This window comes from Prionailurus bengalensis, chromosome A1, assembly GCF_016509475.1.
Source record: "Prionailurus bengalensis isolate Pbe53 chromosome A1, Fcat_Pben_1.1_paternal_pri, whole genome shotgun sequence".
NCBI classification, from domain to species: domain Eukaryota; kingdom Metazoa; phylum Chordata; class Mammalia; order Carnivora; family Felidae; genus Prionailurus; species Prionailurus bengalensis.
This window is the reverse complement of record NC_057343.1, coordinates 39,866,697-39,882,587: the sequence shown is the minus strand read 5'-3', so window position 1 is coordinate 39,882,587 and position 15,891 is coordinate 39,866,697.

Here is a 15,891-nt window from a genome sequence, read left to right as displayed (position 1 = left end):
TTTACATCCCAGTTAGTTAGCATATAGTACAACAATGATTTCAGGAGTAGATTCTTTAATGTTCCTAAACCCATTTAGCCCATCCCCCCTCCCACAATCCCTCCAGTAACCTTCTGTTTGTTCTCCATATTTAAGAGTATATTATGTTTTGTCCCCCTCCCTGTTTTTATGTTATTTTTGCTTCCCTTCCCTTATGTTCATCTGTTTGGTAACTTAAAGTCCTCGGGGTGCCTGGGTGGCTCAGTCAGTTAAGCGTCCCACTTCGGCTCAGGTCATGGTATCACAGTTTGTGAGTTCAAGCCCTGCATCGGGCTCTGTGCTGACAGCTCGGGGCCTGGAGCCTGCTTTGGATTCTGCCTCCCTCTCTCTCTGCCCCTCCCCCACTCACACTGTGTCTCTCTTTCTGCCTCTCAAAAATAAAGAAACGTAATAAAAAAATTTAAAGTCCTCATATGAGTGAAGTCATATGATTTTTATCTTTCTCTGACTGACTAATTTCACTTAGCATAATACCCTCTAGTTTCATCCACATAGTTGCAAATGGCAAGATTTCATTCTTTTTTGATTGCCAAGTAATACTCCATTGTGTATATATATCTCTTTATCCATTCATCCATCGATGGACATTTGGGCTCTTTCCATACTTTGGCTATTAACGATAGTGCTGCTATAAACATTGGGGTGTATGTGTCCCTTTGAAACACTGTATCCCTTGGATAAATACCTACTAGTGCAATTGCTGGGTCGTAGGGTGGTTCTATTTTTAGTTTTCTGAGCAACCTCCATACTGTTTTCCAGAGTGGCTGCACCAGCCTGCGTTCCCACCAACAATGCAAAAGAGATCATCTTTCTCCGCATCCTCGCCAACATATGTTGTTGCCTGAGTTGTTACTGTTAGCCATTCTGACAGGTGAGAGATGGTATCTCATTGTGGTTTTGATGTGTTTTTCCCTGATGATGAGTGATGTGGAGCATTTTTTCGTGTGTCGGTTGGCCATCTGGATATCTTCTTTGGAGAAGTGTCTATTCATGCCTTTTGCCCATTTCTTCACTGGATTATTTGTTTTTTGGGTGTTGAGTTTGATAAGTTCTTTATTGATTTTGGATACTTACCCTTTATCTGATATGTCATTTGCAAATATCTTCTCCCATTCTTTCAGTTGCCTTTTAGTTTTGCTGATTGTTTTTTGCTGTGCAGAAGCTTTTTATTTTGATGAGGTCCCAGTAGTTCATTTTTGCTTTTGTTTCCCTTGCCTCTGGAGATGTGTTGAGTAAGAAGTTGCTGAGGCCAAGGTCAAAGAGGTTTTGCCTGCTTCTTCCTGGAGGATTTTGATGGCTTCCTGTCTTACATGTAGGTATTTCATCCATTTTGAGCTTATTTTTGTGTATGGTGTAAGAAAGTGGTCCAGGTTCATTCTTTGCATGTCGCTGCCCAGTTTTCCCAGCACCACTTGCTGAAGAGACTGTATTTATTCCATTGAACATTCTTTCCTGCTTTGCCAAAAATTAGTTGGCCACACATTTGTGGGTCCATTTCTGGGTTCTCTATTCTGTTTCATTGATCTGAGTGTCTGTTTTTATGTCGGTTGAACTATCCTTTATTGATACTAATATTGAAATAATATTTACAATATGTTTACTAATTTCATTATTTAAAAAAAAATTTAAATCAAGTTTATTTATTTATTTTGAGAGAGAGAGAGTGAGCAGGGAATGGGCAGAGAAAGAGGGAGAGAGAATCCCAAGCACTGTTCATTGTTGTCAGCATAGAGCCCGATAGAGGACTCGAACTCATGAAACCATGAGATCATGACCTGAGCCTAAACCAAAAGTCACATGCTTAACCAGCTGAGCCCCCAGGTACCTGTAGTTCCATTTCTTTTCATTCCTTCATAGATCTAAGTTTTTTGGAACTATAAATTCCCCTGTAGAACTTTGCAAATAAGAATATATTTTCTCTCTGAAGTTTTTCTTAATTGGTAGAAGTACTATCAAGATTCCCAGGCAGATCTACCCACTATAACTAAACAGATTGCTTCCAAAATGTACTTCTTTTGTGTCTTGTATCTTGATTCACCTTTCTTGGCTCCAGTAATAAATCTAACCAGGCAGGGAAGATCATTTATTCTTGTTGACTGTTTCTGACTGTTTTGTTTTTCAGCCAAGTCTGATTCCATTTTGTAAATGAGCATCATTTTGTTTCCTCTTTAGTAGCAACATTGGGAGGTTGGCTTTGATTATATTATCTGACCATATGGTCTTTATCAAGTGACAGAAAACACTGGTTGTATCTTTCTGTTTATCCCTTGTGTTTGCTTGTGTTGAGGACTCTGTTATCTTTTGATTTCTAGTAACTATTCACTTTGCCAATAGATCATAACAATATGGTTTTAAAAGATAGATGGCTGGTCTCTAATGCAAAGATGACAAAGTGCTCATAATACATATTAAATCATTAATTATGTATAATCTGATTATTAGATAAAACCTTTTAAGTTGGCGTTGTTTTCACATTCTGTGAACTTGAATCACTTTTTAAAAATTAACCGACTGTGGCTCATTTGGTTAGGCATCTAACTTCGGCCTAGGTCATGGTCTCAGGGTTTGTGAGTTCAAGTCCCACATTGGTCTCTGGGCTGATAGCTTGGACCCTGGAGCCTGCTTCAGATTCTGTGTGTGTGTCTCTCTCTCTCTGCCCCTCCCTTGCTTTCTCTCTGTCTCTGTCTCTGTCCCTCAAAAATAAATAAACATTAAATTTTTTTTTTAATTTCACTCAAGTGAAAATCAGTTCTTTCTTCAAGGGACGTCTCAAGATTATTCATGTCTACCTGACCATCCCTACCTGAAAGTGATGCAGCTGATTCCTGATTTTGTTTGAAATACAGCAAATTGTTCCTTGTATTCACATTTGACCAATGGGCAAACTTACTGGTTTCCTATGTTTCTTTGTGGTACACGTGTATACTAATTTTTGAAACACTTTTTCCTCTTCAAAAAGAACATAATTAGCATTTACAAGCTTGCTTCTCATTGTAGCCCTTTTGTGTGTATGACTGGCTCCTTTTAAGACTTTTGGATATTAATCAGTCATATAAATATTTCATTTGTACTATGGAGTTATCTCATTGGAAACACATCTACCATAAAAAGGGTGAAACGTATACAAAGTTTTAAAAATTAGAACCATTTTTGCATGGTTTGGGGAGAGAGAGCTCTGACTTAAACAACAACAAAAGGCTTTTATTGGTTGGGATGAAAATTGTATGAATGAGTTTGAATTAGTGTCAGAATTTAATGCACATGAAATGAAAAAGAGTACTTCTGGCTTATAAAGAGCTCTTTGCCTTTCTTAGATATCAGAAGGGTCCTATTTGCATATTTTTGCTCATTTCTCTTGGAAAAAAACAAGACAGCCACACAGAAATACACAATGTCTAGGCAAGATGTTTGCAATAACTCTTTGTCTGTAAAAATTATTAAACTTTATCTTGACCCACAATCTCTAGACTAGTGCTTTTGCAAAAAACACAAATGAAATAGGGAGATATATCCTCTGACCCTAAACCTCTTATCTTGAATTTCTCCGGCTTTTAAGCTCTGTACACAGTGAAATGCCTACTCAGGGCTTAGTCCCAGATAAAATGGACTATGAACCACAGAGAATAGCCATCTTCAAACTTCTAGCTTACCTGAGTAGTTCATACGATTTGGTGGATGTGTGTGTGTGTGTGTGTGTGTGTGTGTGTGTGAGTGTGTGTGTGTGTGTGTGTGTGAAATATTGTTTTTAGGACTTCAGCTTTATTGTAATCATCATTACCATTATTTATAGTATAACTCATTGGGATATTTTCTGACTAAACAACAGTACAACTCAAAAGGTAATGGTGCAGCTCATAAGAATCGATCTTAAAAATTCTTATCACAGGAAAAATTCTAAGTATTTAAGGAGGTAGATGTTAACTAAAATTGTGGTAATGATTTCACAATATGTACATATATAAATGATTATGTTTTACGCCTTGGAGTAATACAAGGTTATAGATAAATTATATATTGATAAAACTGGAAAAAATGTAAGGATAGATATGTCTCCCTCCAAATCACTGCTTAAACATTCAACCTGCCCATACATAGCCTTAGCTTGATTCTTGAAGCTGTCTAGAGTCAGAATCTCTATAAAATTCCCAACTTTTTAGACAAAAGTCTCACAAGACAGAACAATTCTTAGCCAGAGGTAGGCTGAAGAATTTTCAGATACTTCAGGTGTACCAAGCTGGGAGCTTGTTTCAAAATACCAGTTTCAGTCTAGTTGGTGAATAAACTTGGCACAGAAGTATAACACACATGTATAAACTTTTGGTATTCCAGGCGGCAGGAACCCAACTGGAGGGATCTAATGGGTACATTCAATCAATTCCAAGCCATTATATAAGAAAAGAATTGTAAGGAAGCGTAGTAGTTTGAGTAATTTGGAGATCCCTGGCCAAAAAAAAAATTGCATTAAGCCATAAATAATGCAATTATAAAAAAATATTTCTTTCCTTATTGTCTTATGGAATATGCTATTTTCTAATGTGAAATAGAAGGGGTGCCTGGGTGGCTCACTCAGTTAATCAGCTGACTCTTGATTTTGGCTCAGGTCAGGATCTCATGGCTCATGAGATCAAGCCCTGCATCAGGCTCCACACTGAATGCTTGGGATTTTCTCTCTCCCTGTCTCTCTGCCCCTTCTATGCATATGTGCATGTTTGCACGCATGCTTTCTCTCTCTCAAAATAAATAGACAAACTTAAAAAGAAGAAAAACCTCCCAACGTTTTGGCCCAACATGCTGAACCTAAAATGCTAACTTTGCCATTTATTAATAATTTTTTAATGCTTATTTATTTTGAGAGAGACAGACAGACAGACAGGGAACAAATGGGAGACACAGACAGGGAGACACAGAATCCAAATCAGGCTCCAGGCTCTGAGCTGTCAGCACAGAGCCTGACATGGGGCTTGAACCCACGAGCTGTGAAATCATGACCTGAGCTCATGTCGGACGCTCAACAGACTGAGCCACCCAGGCATCCCTAATTTTGTCATTTTGTAAAGAAAATTAATACTGGATCATTAAAAACTATGTGGTTATACCTCCTGCCCCACATTGTAGTAACATCACAACATGATTTCAGTAATGCATTTTGGAATGAAAGAAGTCCTGAGATTGAGGGAGAATACAATATGGCCAAGGTAGAGCCTTCTGGCTTTCTTCAGGAAGCTTTTTGTTGAAGTATCAGTTAGGATTTTGAGTATATAAGAGGAATTGTGAGAATTTGAAGCTTAGCGGGACTTTCTGTAACATGACAAAAAACCCATCACCGACTTAACCTCTGCAGGGGATAATTTAGTTGTTGACAGGCCTGGGTCATTTAATTTTTGGTATGTCCACAGTCTAGAACCTACACTTAGCAACTCATTGGTGGAGTAGTACATGTTCCTTTGGTCTCCATATTTCATGAAAAATTGGAAACTGGATCCAGAGACTTGATCAGATTCAGACTTAATTTATTTGACAAGACTATTGGCAGTATTTTGCTCTTTTACCTGGCAGTATATAATGGTTGTGTTTCTTGTTATGATATTTAACAGTCACCAATGCTCACATTTAGGTCCTTGAGTTCATTAATACATTGTTTTTGCTTTTAGTTTGAGCAATATTATAAGAGGGTGGTTCTCTTCTTCTATTATTCAGTTATCTTTCTGTTATTTAGTGGTACAATTGATATAGGAAAAGAGAGAAAAATCTTTGACTTTTCTTCTCTCTGATTTATCAACTTGTCTAAATAATGATTTGGTCTCTTGTTATCTCAGAAGGTGCCCAGTTGGTTTTTATTTCTTGCAATATCATTACAAACTCATGAGTTTAAACACATTTGATGAGTTTCAATTCATTGAAGTTATTATTAAAGTTCAAATTACTTATTTAGACCAGTGGGAGTCACTTTACTTTGACTTCTAAATCCTTTGGAAATGCCTATAGAGTTTGATAAGTTTGATAACATCTTTATTTTCTGTTCTATTTGCACTCTAAGAATGTTCATTACTATAGGGTCTGTCATTAAAAACTTCTGGATTTTTAAAATTTTAAAACTCCAAAAATCATGATTTTTAAAATTTTTACAAATAAATAGTAACATGCAATGAATAAGGTTAACAAATCTGAATACCTTTAATCTTTTTGGAATCCCTAATTATACTCACTTGATTATTTTTGACATTAACTTCGGGGTGGGGGAATGGAACTGCAGTATAATATCTTGTTCTGTGCTAAAATTGTTCTGTGCTAAAATTCTCATAGTTTTTACCAATTCTCTCATAACTCAGTCATATTGATGTATTTTATTTGATATAAATAAACTCCTTTGTGGAGGTAGGAATGGATATCAGTTTTAAAAGAAATTTTAATATTAATACTTTAGTACTAATACTTTTTTATTTTTTTACATTTATTTATTTTTGAAAGATAGAGTGAGACAGAGTGCAAGTGGAGGAGGGGCTGAGAGAGAAGGAGACACAGAATCTGAAGCAGGCTCCAGGCTCTGAGCAAGCATTCAGCACAGAGCCCGATGTGGGGCTCGAACCCACGAACCGTGAAATCATGACCTGAGCCAAACGAAGTCGGACACTTAACCGACTGAGCCACCCAGGTGCCCCCTAATACGGTTTTTAAAAAGCTGAGTCTTCTATGGCTTTAGAAAACATGCTTTTCCAAAATACAAATGTAGTCCAAACTTATAATTCATTCAGATACAGTAGAAATCAGGAAAGTATAGCATCTATTTTAATCAGTGTGGTAGTTAAAGGGTAGAATAACAGTCATAATGTTCTTGTGCACATCGTTTGGTTAAAATAAAACGTTTTCCTCTTTTTCTGGAATTCAAATTGATATAAACCGAGCTGTGTCAAATTTACCTTTCAACCAGTTCAATTTCATGAATTCTTTCATCAAAATTCAAAACCATTTGCATTGAAGAAGAGAAATATGCATTTAGTCACACAGTTGTTTGGAATACTTTAAAATAATTGAAAGACCAAGAAGATTAACCATCTCTAAATGTGGGTAGAATTTTTAAATTATTAAAAATCAAAATAAAGATATATAGAAACACAATGAACTAAGAAAGGGCAGGAAAATTACACAAGACAGTGCAATCTTGAGCATGTGAAAGAATGTTTGTAAATTTGGTGAGAGTGGAAAATCAGAGGTAGAGATAGGTGATTTAGAGAATTTCAATCATGGGTGGGTTGTAGTGACTGCAGTTATTGTCCAGCTATCCGCAACTGAAACATGGAAAGGAAAGGAAATGGGGAGAGAACGGAAACCTTGACAAGAAGTAAATGGAAACTTTTATTTACAGCAAATTGTCAAAATGTAAATGAATGTAGCAAACAAAAAAAAATGTATTGGTAGGGAATGTAGTAGTATCTTTTAAAGAATCTAAATTGTGGGTATATAGATCAGAAAATAAGAGAGTAAATGGAAAGGAAGACAAGGAAAATGGTGATAAATTGTAGCCAGCCCAATGATAGCCCTTCTAGCAAATACTTGAATGGTGATTGTTGGGCAACGGGGGTGGTATAATAGCCACTTTGCTTTCTATTTCCTCTCCTTTTTATTCCTTTTCTCATATCTATACATAAATACAGTCATGTTAAAAAAATGCTGATATGCAGTGACCCAGCAATCTCCCTGTAAATACTGAAATTACTGTGATTTGTTTCCAAATAGATTGGCTAAAACTCAGTGGTAATTTAGCAAATGGTTTTAAACACTTTTGTGTAGTTTCAAGAAGTATCTATTTTGCTCTGAGGGAGAAAAAAAATTGTTTCAACTTGTCTGTGGTCAAATTGATTGTCAACTTTCCCACGCAGTTGTTAGTTTATAAATAAATCCAAATATTGTACATTCAGTTAGCACAACTCTCACCCTAGGAGAAAAGTCTGTAAGTGGAAAAACAGGTACTTCTCTGCTATACAAGGGAAAGTTTTAAGATGTGCAGTCGTACTTTCATTCCCCAAAGAAACCTGCCTTTTTGAATAAACATAAAACCTATAATGGGTATGGATTATATTATTAGGAACTCTTCTAACTGATGTGATTGAAAGGGTTGGTACACATACTAAATGATTATTAAATGATTCACATACCAAATCCATACATATTTTGTTATTAAACAACTGCTACCTCCATATCCTGAATTCCCATGCTTTTGCTTTTTTATTATATGATTGCTGAAAAAGATTTTCTATAAAGTCTACCAAATAGGCACAATCAAAAGATAAAAACCCTTGGAATGTGGTTTTAATTTAAAGGCAACTGAATATAGGATTTAATGGTTTTGTGTCAAGTGGTTCATTTCAGAAAGAACAGATAATAATAACAGCTAGTAAGTGTATTGGCTTTGCTGCCAGTCAAGTCTTTTTATATTTTAAACAGTTTTATTGAGACATAATTCACAGATCATACAATTCACCCACTGAAAGTGCGTAATGCAATGGTTTTATCATATTCAAAGATATATGCAACCACCATTGAGTCAATTTTAGAACATTTTTATTACCACATAAAGAAAACCTATACCTTTTGACTATCATCTCTTTATCCCTCCATTCCCTGTCCTCTATCCTGAGGAACTATTTTGTGCTTTTTCCTCTGTAGATTTGCCTATTCTGGATAATTCATATAAATGAAATCATATAATGTGTTTTTTTGTGTGTGTGGCTAGTTTCTATCACTTAGCATATTTTCAAGGTCCATCATGTTGTAATATATCTCAGTATTTCATTCCTTTTTATGATTAAATAATATTATATTGTGTGTCTATACCACTTTTGTTTATTCATCCATTTATTGATGCACATTGAATTGGTTTCCACCTTTTCATTATTATAAATAATGCTGCTGTAAAAATTCATGCACACCTTTTGGGTGGACATGTTTTCATTTTTCTTGGGTGTGGTATAGGGAGGGAAAACCATCTCTTTGCCTGACTGCTTAGCTCAGAAATCAGTCTTCTCCTGCCCTTGAACTGGGACTTAACACTCCTGGTTCTCAGGTCTTTGGACACAGATTGTAATTTACTTTTATTTGTTCTCCTGGTTCTCAGGCTTTGGGACTCAGACTGGAACTACACTACCAGCTTTCCTGGGTCTCCAGCTTGTAAATGGTATATTGTGGTACTTCTCAGCCTCCATAATCATGTGAGCCAATCCTTAGATAGATAGATAGATAGATAGATAGATAGATAGATAGATCTCCGATTGGTTCTGTTTCTCTGAAGAACCCTCATATACCCAGGCACTGTGGCTCCAGGATTTGTGATATTAACCAACATAATAGGCAACCTCATGCTTTAAGTTTTGCAAAATTTTCTTTCTTCCATCATTATATTTGAAGATAGGCTAACGTGAGATAGTGTAGCATAGCAGAAAAGCAACAGATTTTTTTAATCAGATGTATCAGGAAACAACTCCTAGATTTGTCCCTTAGTATTATGTGTAAGCAAGTAAATAACTGCAATTGATGTAATTATAAAATGGTGAAAATTATCATCTCTCATTAAGATTCTACTGAGACATACACTAGTATATCATATATAATGTGGTACTTTTGTCCCAAGGATGTAGTGTTTGTGGACATAGCTCCAAACCAAATACTAAATAAACCCTTTTGACAACTTGTGTCAGAAGATTTATGATTTAAAGATCAGTTGGCAGGAAGGATTTTGTCATATTATTGACAGCCAAGAGTCCTTGATGAAGTACTCACGGAAATTCGGTGACCAGGTATTCACTGTATTTCTGCTGCTTAAAAGCTTTCAGTACCTTCTCTCCATTTATATACTTTGAGAGCCAATAGGCATTACCACTGATTTCAATAAATAATCTATAAATTATTTTACCAGACATGTTTCAAACTGTGCAGTGGATAATAAAACTCCATTTTTAAGTCTCAATTTTGTAATGTAGGACCTGCCCTTAGAAGATAAGGTGGCAAAATGAACTAAACACTAGTCAACATGAAGTGATACAATTCTAAGAAAAGCTGTTCTGGTTCAGGGATTGCTACATATATTACTCTATTATCTTTTTTTCTTTTCTACATTGGACCCATTCAGTATCTAGGATTCATTGTCTTACGAGTTAACAAGAACTGTGGCTGCATACAAATTTTGGTAACCATGATAAATATGGAAGAAAAGATAACGATCCTGTATTTATAATGATGTGGCCAATCTTTGCATTTAAGCATGCTCATGCACACATGATTTTCTTACTAATATAAAGAGTGAAACTCTGGTATTCTTTTATTTTAAAACAATCAGTTTTCTACACTGTTAAATACTGATCTATCTATACACTTTCAAAGCATTCATCATTCATTATCAAGAGAGTTTTTTATTTTATTTTTTTTTTACTAAAGCTAAATTAAATTGAGGGAAATGAAGCAAAACTGTTCTTTTGTGATTCAATTGCATCAATTAATTTATACAACGCATTGCAGCCAAGGAGGTATGTATTTCAAGAGAAAATCAATTCAAATAGTCCTTTATTTCTACAATTATATTTTTTTCTCTAAACCTATCAGATTGATAGTGTATACTTGGCATGTCTTAATGCAAAGACAAAGCAGCTCAACGTATTTGCTTTTTGAACATATGCATAAAGCTGAATTTAATCCAGAGAATGTTGAACTCTCTAGAGGACAGGACTGATACTAAATTAGAAATTGATAAAACGATTTTTTAACTGTAGCCACTTAAAAAAATACGACTTCATTTTTCTGGTAAAAAAGGTCTAGTGTGTGTAAGCATAGTCCTAGTTTTTTGCTGATTAGATTCACTGATTAAGTTTCTCTGCCTGATTAGCTTTGCTGGGCTAAATGTAGGTCAAACCTGCACTAGAAGAACTTGTAGCATTTAACTATTATTCTAATGCAATTCATCTATAGGGCATTATTTTATGTTCCAGAGCACGAATACCTTGAAATTATCAGAAGTAGCCATGGTTACAAAATGGTGATTAATGCTAGGAACTGAAATTCCCATAGCGACATGACCCAAACAAACAGATTTCAATTTACAGAATCTCCAATGCCAGCATAGTTCAACAGGCATAATCAGTTGGTTTTGAATAACTATGCTAAGGGGAGTGCCTGTCTACTTGCTAGATGGGGGCTTGCTATCCCATTCATGAATCATTTAATACAGCCAATTAGATCTTCAAATTTACTTGGTTGAATTTTGTTGTTTAATAGATTTGATGGCAGCAACAAATTCCGAAGCAGACATCCAGTAGCATATGGAGGAAAACGAGAAACATAAGCGTGGTACCTGCAAATCTTTGAATTCACGTTCTTGAAGCTTCCAGGGACCGTGAGTAAGCCCCTCTCTGTCTGAGCTCTGCTCTGTTTTGTGTTTGGGTTCCCTGTCCAAATGGCTTTCCTTTAAGCTGGTCCTCCTAAGCTGGCAGAAGGTTTTGCTCAGAGCCAAGCCCCTAGCCTTTCATGCCACAATTACCCAGGTAGTAAACCCCTTATGAGTTTCTCTGGGAATTGGTTGTGGTGTGTACAGGGCCTTTTTGGCCAGGACACAGTACTGCTAATATATTAAGGTGAATGTTAATCTTTCTTATTTTGTGTAAATAAAAGCCATTGCTAGTGGGCTTTGGAAGCCAAAAAGCTGCAAAAAATGGTGGGCATGGCTTTTAGAGCACTCACCACCTCAAGAATACTCCCATGATAAGTATAAGTTGGTCATGGAACAGGTTGTATCGATACTAGGTCACCCAGCAACCTCAAGAAAACTTCTTTGCACTGTGGAACACTGTAAAACATGGACAATTCCTCAATCTGCAGCACATCCCTTTTAGGTGTTTCTTGGGCTCTGAAAAATCCAAAGTTTTAGCTAATGAGATCCTTAAATTCGAAAGAGGCAAGTCGGCTACCTTCCTGTACACTTGCTTATTTTTTGTCTAATAACCATGGTCCCAGAAGTTGGCAGACATCTAGCAAGATGAAAAAAAATATTAAAAATAACCTAGAATTTGGGGTGCCTGGGTTGCTCAGTCGATTGAGCGTCCGCCTTCGGCTCAGGTCAGATTCTCACAGTCACTGAGTTCGAGCTCTGGGTCAGGCTCTGTGCTAACAGCGCAGAGCCTGGAGCCTGCTTCAGATATTGTCTCCCCCTCTCTCTGCCTCTCCCCTGCTCACGCTCTGTCCTCTCTGTCTCTTCAAAATGAATAAATGTTTTAAAAAGTTAAAAAATAATAAATAATGTAGAATTATAGTGACCATTATGAGAAATGTTCCAATTAGCCAAAAAATTATTTAAGAGGTACACTTGAAAGTAAGGGTTCCAAAATTAATTAAACAGAGCAGGATGTCTATTTTACTTTGAATGCAGAAGCTTCCAAAAACCTTCAAGATTCCAAATAGTCTTGTTGAAAGTTTTGTTACAAAAGGCTAATAAAATAAAAAACACAAGAGGTACCTAAGGAAAAAAAAAGAAGTATGCTAAGTTACAGGTTTGTTTTTAGAGACATTTCCATTTCTTGATTATTTGGAGTATTTTTCTCTAATCTATGAATGAATCATTTCTTCCATATGTATTCATTTCTGGACTTAAATTGCTAAATAATATATCTAGTAAAGCACCATTAGAATAATTCCTGGGGAAAGATTTAGTATTACAACATTCATTACAGTTAACTATTGGCTTTATTTTTGGTATTGTTTTAGTACAGAACCACGAAAGAAAGTTAAATTTTTATGGAGAATAGAGAACCGAACTCTTTTTTTATGGTGGAGAAAGCCGAGAAGATTTTCCAAAACATTGTTAGAATGTTTTCTTTTTCAGAATGTTTTTGAATGGCCGCTATGCATCAGGTATGAATTAAAAAATAGAGAAATGTGTAAAAAAATTCTCAATTTTGTTAATCAAAAGGGAAATGCACATTTAAAACACAATAATGAGTCAATCTATACCTACTGATATGGGAAAAACAAAATAAAACAACAACAACAACAACAAGAAAAACATCCCCAGAATATGGCCAGGTTGGGTAGGTTGCAAAACAAATTCAACTGTTAAAAATAGCTGGTGGCAATGCAAAATTGTACAGTCATTTTGCAAACAGTTTGGCAATTTCTTATAAGCTTTAAACATACACTTAACCATATCTTCTAGGAATCTCACCTTTAGGTACTTACTCAAAGACATGCAAACATGTTCACATAAAACCTAACAAGTGAATATTCATAGTGGATTTATGTCTAATCACTTAAAACTAGTAACAATCCAAATGCCATTCATCTGGTGAGTCAATAAACACACTATAGAATATCTATATATTAAAGAGAAAAAAACCTTACTAAGCATGAAAAATCATGGATGAATCACAACTGTGTCATTCTGTTTGGAAATATTCAGATTCCCAAGTCTATCTACAATATGACTCCATTGATACGACATTGTGGAGAAGGAAAAATACAGTAACAGGAAACGTCAGTTTTGCAGGGGCTGGTAGTAGAGGTTGACTACCACATGGCATGGGAGAAAATTTGGAGTAATGGAACTGTTTTATAATTAGATTGTGGTGCTGGCCACATAACTGTGAGTGCTTTCCAAAACTTGCAGAACTTTACACTAAGTATGGTAAGTGTATGCAAATTAAACTAATAAAAAAGATAAAATATTTAGGGAAAAAAAGTCTGGTAAATAAATGTGTTACTTACATGGTTGCTATACTTTAGGATTAAACATTACATGACATCCAAAAGAAATGAGTTAATCCTGACAATACAGTACTCAGGTAAATAAGTAAATCCCTAAAAATACATATAGCATGAGAGCCATTTTAGAAATTCAGCTGAAAGTAAGCAGCATTTTTTCCTCTTAGAAATCCCTATAGCTGTGATTCATGTGCGTGTAAGTGTGCAAACAGTAAGAGAATGGTCTATATAAGATCCAGGATTGTGGTTTCTTCTGGGTGGTCAAAGAGCAAGAGGGTGTGCAATCTTCATTTTTAATTTGAATGGTGTGTATGTGAGTGTTTCCCTATGATGAACAATAAATATGTTACTTACCTTTATTCTATGGATGAAATATGCATAATAAAAATTTTTAATAACAAAATAATAGCTTCTTATTGGCAGCAGTTAGGTAGGTACTTCAAATATCTTTTATTACTGAATGCTCAAAATAAGGACTGGAATCAGAGAGAAGACCTTCATTTAAAATTAGTCTTTGTCGGGGTGCCTGGGTGGGTCAGTCAGTTAAGTGTCCGACTTCCAACTCAGGTCACAATCTCGCGGTCTGTGAGTTCGAGCCCCGCGTCGGGCTCTGGGCTGATGGCTCAGAGCCTGGAGCCTGCTTCGGATTCTGTGTCTCCCTCTCTATCTGCCCCTCCCCTGTTCATGCTCTGTCTCTCTCTGTCCCCAAAAAAATAAATAAACGTTGAAAAAAAATTAAAAAAAAAATTAGTCTTCGTCTTGTCTTGTGATGTTTCCCGAAATATTTAGTTGACTTCAATAAACCAAATTTTGTTCAGTTAAATAATAGGTATTAACAGGTATTTAAACTTCTTAAGAAGAAAAAAAATGATTTAATGCTAGAGTAGCTAAGGTCTTTAATTACTTAACGAACACAAATAATTCATTGTCTATAATGGTCTCATTAAGAAGTTAAATTCTACTATGACAGAACAGTGGAGATGATAATAAAGAACTTTATTATCTTTAAATTCATTTTCTGATTTTTCAATATTTTTCTCAGTTATCTTAATGTGTTTAAATTAAAAAATCATATTTAAATGAAATATTTGAGCTCGTGTCCTCATGAGATGTTTGCTAAGGATCAAATTCTTTGTTCACATTAAAAAGAGGAAATAACTTCAGGCATAAGATAGCTATGAATATAAAATAATTCCCAGGGAAATATGTACGTATTACTTCAATTACATTTTAAGATTATAAAATCATGAAAAAAGTTGCCTTTTGGAGTTAGGTAGTTTTTCCTATCCCAATATTTTATCTGGTCTAACTTATTTTTTCTTTCTCTATGTCTCTTGTAAAACTTAGTCAAAATCATAATTCAATCAAGTAAAGGAAACTAAGGTCATGCTTATGGCAAGAACTGCAGTTTTCTCAAAAAGAGTAAAAAATTGGATTATTAGCACCTAGAAAATGTATGAATATTCCACTATAGTTTTGTCTTCTGTTATTTGTGAAGACACACTCTTAATGCAGATTGTTTATCCTGTTAAGAAAATAATCAGTACACTTGAATACTTATTTCTCCTTCCTAAGAAGATGGTGCTATTAATGGGGCACCTGGGTGGCTCAGTTGGTTAAATGTCCGACTTCAGCTCAGGTCATGATCTTGTGGTCTGTGAGTTTGAGCCCCACGTCAGGCTCTGTGCTGACATCTCGGAGCCTGGAGCTGCTTCAGATTCTGTGTTTCTCTCTCTGCCCCTCCCTCACTCATGCTCGCTCTCTCTCTCTCTCTCTCTCTGTCAAAAATAAACATTAAGAAGACAGTGCCATTAAGCCAATAAAAATGTAGATCTTTTTGCACCTGGATTTTGTTTGTTTCCCTCTGTTATTTATTATGATAATATAAATATCATATTAAATAAATTATAATAATTAAACATTTGACGTACAATTTAAGTACTAAATAAAGCATTTTGAAACAGAAATCTAGAAGAGATTATAATTGTTTTAACAGGAGAGATTTTCAAATCACAAAAAGTTAATTTTTATATCCAAAATATTACCTCATTTCTCAAAATATTCCTTAAAATTTTTGAGTTACTTATAACTATAAATAATTTGACTGAGTTTACA